At 39.6% G+C, this 6,785-nt stretch overlaps 1 long non-coding RNA gene across 2 annotated transcripts; it reads left to right on the forward strand.

Annotated features, from left to right (window-relative positions):
• The first annotated feature begins 204 nt into the window (after window positions 1-204).
• Window positions 205-6,300, forward strand: LOC122970512. 2 transcript variants are annotated; one of them, XR_006399226.1, is made up of 7 exons: window positions 205-502; window positions 2,881-2,951; window positions 3,096-3,164; window positions 3,284-3,384; window positions 3,470-4,082; window positions 4,395-4,544; window positions 5,092-6,300. It is a non-coding gene; the product is annotated as an uncharacterized LOC122970512 (long non-coding RNA). The 2 variants fall into 2 exon arrangements; XR_006399225.1 differs by lacking the exon at window positions 5,092-6,300 and having other exon boundaries at window positions 4,395-4,597.
• The last annotated feature ends 485 nt before the right edge of the window (window positions 6,301-6,785 follow it).

Consider the following 6,785-nt stretch of genomic DNA (forward strand, 5'->3'; position numbering starts at 1 on the left):
GGTGGGTTTTAATATGCATTTTAGTCCTGTGACAACCATTGCAAACACACTTAGCACTTGGTGTGAGCATGAGTAAAGAGTTAGGCTTGACAGACCACTAATGGAATTTTCCCATGAGTCTTTAGAAGCCTTTCATATGTCTTAATGAGAAAACGAGGAATGACTACATAATGTGTGTGTACTACTCTGCGTGAATATGCCTTGTCTTTGGCATTTGTGTGTATATGTGAAGGCATAGCTACTTGTTTCATGCGTGGGGCTAATGCTGCATTAGCTGCTAAGCCTCTTAGCCACTTCCAAGCTAGGCCCTTACTATGTCTGAGGTTAACGCTGTTGTTGAGACCCGTCAGCACAATTATCCCCAATCTTGTCATTCCTGCCCTCCCACCACTCCTCTGACTAAAATACTTGAGCTAAATTACCGACCATGCACCCCACAGCACATATTCCCTTTATTTATCATCCAGGGACCAGCTTATTGATCTTCCCCATGTTAATTGAGGTAAGGGGTCTTTTTCTACCAATTCCTCTATCGATCTGAAATGCCATCAGTCAGAGGCTTAATTAAGTAGCTAATAGAGGGAAATTCCATTGATCCCATGGTGCCATGGCATTTTTGTGTGTGTATATGTGTTTGGGTGTATGTTTATGTGTCTGTATATTCCTGAATGTCACAAGTTGAATATTATATGATATTTAACTATGAAAATGTATCTTAACTAAGACAGAAAAGCTTTTGCAAGAGCACCCTGGATGTCTGTTATGGCTAATTAACAGTTCTGTTGATTAAGCAATAACTATGCAATTACTATGTAGTCAATGAACAGCTTATTGGAGGAATTACCATGAAAAGGCAAGGGCATTACAGAAATGTTAATCAACATGGACAAGCATATGAGCACAAACACAAAGAATTCATGGGAGCAATGATGAGCCACAGGTTTTATGTGAATTCATCTGTAGAAAGATCATTCATTTGACTTAAAGCTAGGGTAGGCAATTTATTTTTGTTGAAATTCTCTGTACATCCCAACAATCAATCAAATGTTGTGACAATAAAAGAGAAATAATTTGTATCTGTGACTGTGGCAGGCCTGTCATAAGCCTGTCCAATCATTTCATTCGGCTGCATGAAATGATTGGACCTGCCTTTCTACCGACATACCTGTATACCTGCGCGCACTCTACCCGTGCACTCTTGCATGAGCAGAGTCATCTACAAGGCTAGGCAGCCATATTGCTAAAGCTAGTAAGCTAGTCGCACATGCATACCTGCCATTGGGTGGTGTGGGAGGGGGGATGAAGTGAAAGATAACCTTTTACTCACGCTGACAACAACTATGCTCGTTAATGTAAGTGCAACAAAACTGTCATGCATAAAAAGCCATTAAGGACTTTATCAAAATACCTGTTCAACAATCATAAACATATGACAAAAAAAGAGAGAACGTGCACTTACACAAGTTACATTACCACTGTCACAAGCCGAACAGTGACAAGCTGTGCAACAACAACAACCTTATGACAACAACCTTACGCATGGACACTATGACATTCGTCACCATCTATATCAATCATTCCAGCACAACAATGCACAGACCAGCACCACAAAGGTAGGATGAAAAAATATGCTTTCACTCACCAAATCTGACAGCTCACTTTAAGAGAAAGGCGGCACTGCAGTTCTTCCTCTGGGCAAACTTCTTGATGACTTTGGGAATGAAGTCATATAGCTGCTGAATCAGCTGGCTTTCGATGGACGATAAGTTGAATCGTGGTTGTCCCATGGTATTGCAAGTGAAAGTTTTTATCCTCTTAAAGGTGGAAAAGTTCCTCTCTGACTCAGAAGTCATCATAGGAGTTGTTATGATAATTTTCATCAGAGTGACGGTTTCAGCATAGTTGTTCTCATGGACAGATGTTAACTGAGACAGGGCGGTGTTGCCAGTATGATGCTCAGTGTGGCAAAACAGAGTGGTCAGCTCAGACTTCAACTTTTCCTTGTTTCCTACAGGCCTAGTTTCACAGCACAGTCAAGCTCAGATGTAGGGAATGACAGGAAAATTGTGGGAAGAGTGAGCTGTTAACCAGCTTCGCAGTGATCAGGTGGTCACTCTGTAAAAAACCTCTGCTCCACCTGAGAGATAACTGTGTAGCATGCACACATACTCTCTAAAAGGCATCTGAATATTCCTGGGTTCAGAGTCTGCCAATTCGTTGTGGCCCGCACTGTTGTTTCACATTTTCCACATAGTTTAATACATGTGATGGTCTGAATGAACACATACGTGTTTTCCTACAGGCTGGGGCTACAGGCTGTCTGGCCCACTTGACATCAAGTTTGTGTGATCTACACCAAATACACTAACACTCTGAGCATGCGTATTCATATTTTCCCACGTACAATCATGCACACAATCATCCATGCATACAATACACATTGCATTCGGAAAGAAGAGCTAGCTCCACATTCATACTGTGGACACGAATCGCAAAAAAGCAGTCTGAAGGAGCAAGGCAGGGACCGATAAACATGAACTAGGAAGAAGATGAATTAGGAAGATGCTATATTCATAGATAATGAATTATAGCAGATAAAAATTTGAAAATAAAAAATAACATTATCACCTGCCCCTAATGACCAGTTGCCAGTGTGCTTATTAATTTATGCAACCCCCCTCCCCCATCACCACCACCACGTCAACTGAGGTTATTGAAATTGTGAAAGCAAACAGGTTTTGCACACAGTTAAATGGGTGAAACACAAGATTTCTACTTTTATGTATCAAAAGTCCTGTGTTGTGTCCTTGAGAGAATGAACAATTTTATGTCCTGTAATATGATTCAGATGTTATTCTGTAATTATTGTCATTTTTGCAGAGATGATGAGGAGTTGAGGAGTTAGACAACAGCGGCGCTCAGGAGACAGCTATTCAACAATTGGATGCAAGGTACGGTAATTGTACTGCCAAATTTTGTTCAAATTATTTCCCAAGCAAATTTGCATTAAAGTCTGGGTCCCTGATTTACGTCAGTGAAATCTGGTGATGTAACATCCCTTTCACTGTTGTTTTTTATTTTTTCTCTCCATTTAGTATGTCCTCACTGGATCTAAACATTGATGTCATCAGTGCAGATGAATTTAGCAACATTTAAAACTCTATGTAAGTTATTGTGTGGACTGCGGAGATGCTTTTCTTCTCTTTTTGGGGAAATTATTATGTATCGTGAATAATACTCGCTGAATTTATTCTTTCTTCTCGACACATGGTATCCTGATAAGGAGACAGAGTCTGTGTCATCGTTACAGGAAGATGAAATGAGGGAAGTAGACACATACTATGACAGTGACGATTAAAATTATATGCCTTACATTTGTGTGGGGTAGGTTCAATATCCTATAGCTCCGCTTACAGTCAAGTTATTGTGTTTTGTTTTAGATTTTTCATAGCTATTTTTATTACAACAGGACTGGCGGTGCTCTAAAGACACTGATTTGCTTGGATGCACTTCCTGCTAACAGTATGGAGGACTCTGTGCATTCCCAGAGACAACTAAAGTCCTGGTTGAGGATGAAATAACTGGCCATCCTGCATCCATCACATACCATGACTGTCTGAAGCAGCTACCTGTCAACATGTGTACTGCTAAGGAGTGCCGGTAGAGTGCCGGCACCTAGACCATTCAAGATCAGTATTGAGTCCAGGCGCACAGCTGCTATAATTGAATGGGTCTTTATTTGGCATAAATCTTCATTACATGTTTTAGACTGATTTTTGTATATGTGTCTTACATGTAGTAGTAATTGTTGTTGCCGTACTGTGCTGTCTTTCTCCACCTGTGTCTTTTTCAGATGTGTCCTCATGGTCACACTGTGGAAATGGACTTCCTAGCCAACTTTAAAGTGTGGGGTGCTGGTTGTGGTCTTCTTGTTGGCCAGTAACTCTGAAAAACAACTATGCAAAGTTGTTCAAGTTCATGAAAATGAGATCCAGGACTCCTGCTGTGTGGACACTATAAAGGACTGTTGGAATGAGAAGAAAGCCAAAATCATCACTCGGCTTCAGTCCAAAGGGCCCTGGGTTAGTTTGACAAATACACACACACACACATAACTATCCACCATATAATAGAATTGTATTTTTTCCCAAGAGACAGTATTAGTGGCAGGCAGATGCATGGTGATACAAAGACCAAACAACAAAATCTACAAAAAGAAGTGCAGCACAGACATAAACCTCTAGAGTAAAAGTAGAAATCAAATGCAATAAGATGTGCACAAAATGTCAATACATTGTTTATTACTTTCAGATCATTGTATATAAATATGGACGACGCGTCTACACTTTCCTACCGCTATGCAAAAGCGAAGCCAAAATATCTCCTTTCTGTAGGCTGCCATCTTGCTTATGTGATGTCATTCGGAGCCAGAGTCTGTGCAGTAGAGTCGAGCAGCAGCATGACGGCCTGTGGGACATGCCCCCTCAGCCGTCTTGCCGTGTGACGGAAGTTGAAGAGCAGCTGTTACATCTGTCAATCATGACGTAATTCCCCCTTTTTATATCTACAAATAACTAATTGAAAACAAACTAATGAGCATTTGAACAAACATCAGTGTGATAAGAACTACCTTAATTAACAGAAGCATCTTTGGGAAAAGATTATTTGATGTGTTCTTTAATTTTTTAGTTTGGCTCATGTCCCATCCACTAACATGGAGGGGGCGGGACTTATGATCTATATTGCAGCCAGTCACCAGGGGGCAATCAAGATATTTTGTCATAACTTTTGGGGAGCTGTAATGATGTCAATATTTATATAAGGTCAATGATTCAGACTCAGTTGATTGTGAAATTATGCCCGGCTACTTTGGCTTTTGTGTGCTTTTGTGTGCTTTTGTGTATTTTTGAATAGGTGTTGACAATATTTTCAATGAGGTTTATATTCGTGAGATATGAAGCGCTAGCCTGACCTATGGTTGCTCAGTGTTGTTTCATGCTGTTGGAGCAGCATAAAATGACAAGTTTAGTTCAATATTGAACAGAGTAGTTACCCTTTTTGCTCTCTTTTTGTTACCATTTCCATTCAAAGGAGATGTTCAGATGGACAGTCTGGTTTCTGTGCACTATATTGCAAATACACTGCCATGGACAATAAATCCAAACAAATCACCCGCATGCTCAGTATTGACAAGGGGGAGACACTGAGGAAATTTACCATTGTCATGGTAAAGGAAGGCTTCATATGTACCTTTGAGAAACTCTGTCAAGAGCTTTACATGACACAGATGCTCATACCCAAATATCATTCCTCTTCAGTAAGTGGATTTATTGTAGTTTTCTTTAGGGGTTGGTGCAACAATCCAAGTTTCTAGATACAGTAGGGTCCAAAAGTCTGAGAATGGGAAAGTGGTCTCAGACTTTTGGACCTTATTGTAGATAGATATATAGACAGACAGACAGATTTTTTCTAAAATCATCTACATCAACCCTCCTGTCATAAACCTAGTTGATGTCCCATCAAAATTTATTTTGTTCAATGTCCAGGCAGGGCAGCGAAAGGGGTGCTTGGCTTATAGTATTGTAGCTTGAGTATGAAGTGGTAACATACTTGTGTGCAAAGGCTAGTTTAAATCCATATGGCTCTGTTGTAAAGAATTCCACAGTGTAAGTTCCACATACCATCTTCAGTATGTTTTGTTTTGTTTTGTTTTTACATATTCTGAACCTCAGAACTACTTATAATCTAAAATAATTATCTAAATAAAGTCATGGCACAACCATATGAAATGTGTGGCTTTGTCGCCAAACACAGACATGTTAACAAATCACTGATACAACTGTGAAACTGTTATGAATGTTTGTCACTGCATAAAATACAGCCAAAGTAGTAGTGTTAGCATTCTTTGACAGTAATGTGAGTGTCTTTGAAATGCAATAATTACTGTCAGATATGTAATTGTGATAATCTTTCTAAAGGACAATCACTGTTAAAACAGTAGAAGATTGCCACAGCATCCATATGATGCCACATGTGCAGCCTGACCTGTCAGCCAACATTGACCTGTATATGGACATGCCTTTTCTTCCTTCCTGTATATATATTGTTTATGGTAATTATACATTGTACATATCTTATATAAGTATTTCTGATATATGTTATATATTTTATTGTGTGTTGTGGCTTGATTGTTTATACTGTAAGTGTAAAGAAAAGGCATTTTTCATTTTCAAGATTTTACTGAAACAAGTTAGAACAGATTATGAAACAATAAATAAATAAAATCTTCTTTGTATTATTGTCTACACTGTCCTGGAGATAAAAAAAAAAAGGAAAACTAATAAAATCTGCAATGTACATATGTTCACTCAGTGTAAATATTGGTATTGCAAAATGTAACTTACTGCCTGACAGTACTATTACAGCTTACACCCTACTATGGATGAAACCTTGTATCGTGCATGTGAAGCTGGGTAATAGTCGCATATCTTCCAGACACAGCAACTGGGTAAAACAACTCTATGACCCTGTCCCAATGCTCCATATTGCCACTGTCTGTTACTCTCCCCAGGCTCTGGAAGATCAGCCTCTGCCTGGATATCATTCCAGATTCATCTGGCAAGGCGCAAGACCCCCTCCTGCAAAATATAGGCTTCCATATGTGGCAGCATGGAAACACATGTCATGATGTCATGATGTTGCCCGCAGCACTTTCTTTCCACATATGTGGGCATTTCTCTGCAATTCTGGCAGACACACCAGGTGGGTTGACCTGTAACAGGATG

The sequence above is a fragment of the Thunnus albacares genome, chromosome 19 (assembly GCF_914725855.1).
Source record: "Thunnus albacares chromosome 19, fThuAlb1.1, whole genome shotgun sequence".
NCBI classification, from domain to species: domain Eukaryota; kingdom Metazoa; phylum Chordata; class Actinopteri; order Scombriformes; family Scombridae; genus Thunnus; species Thunnus albacares.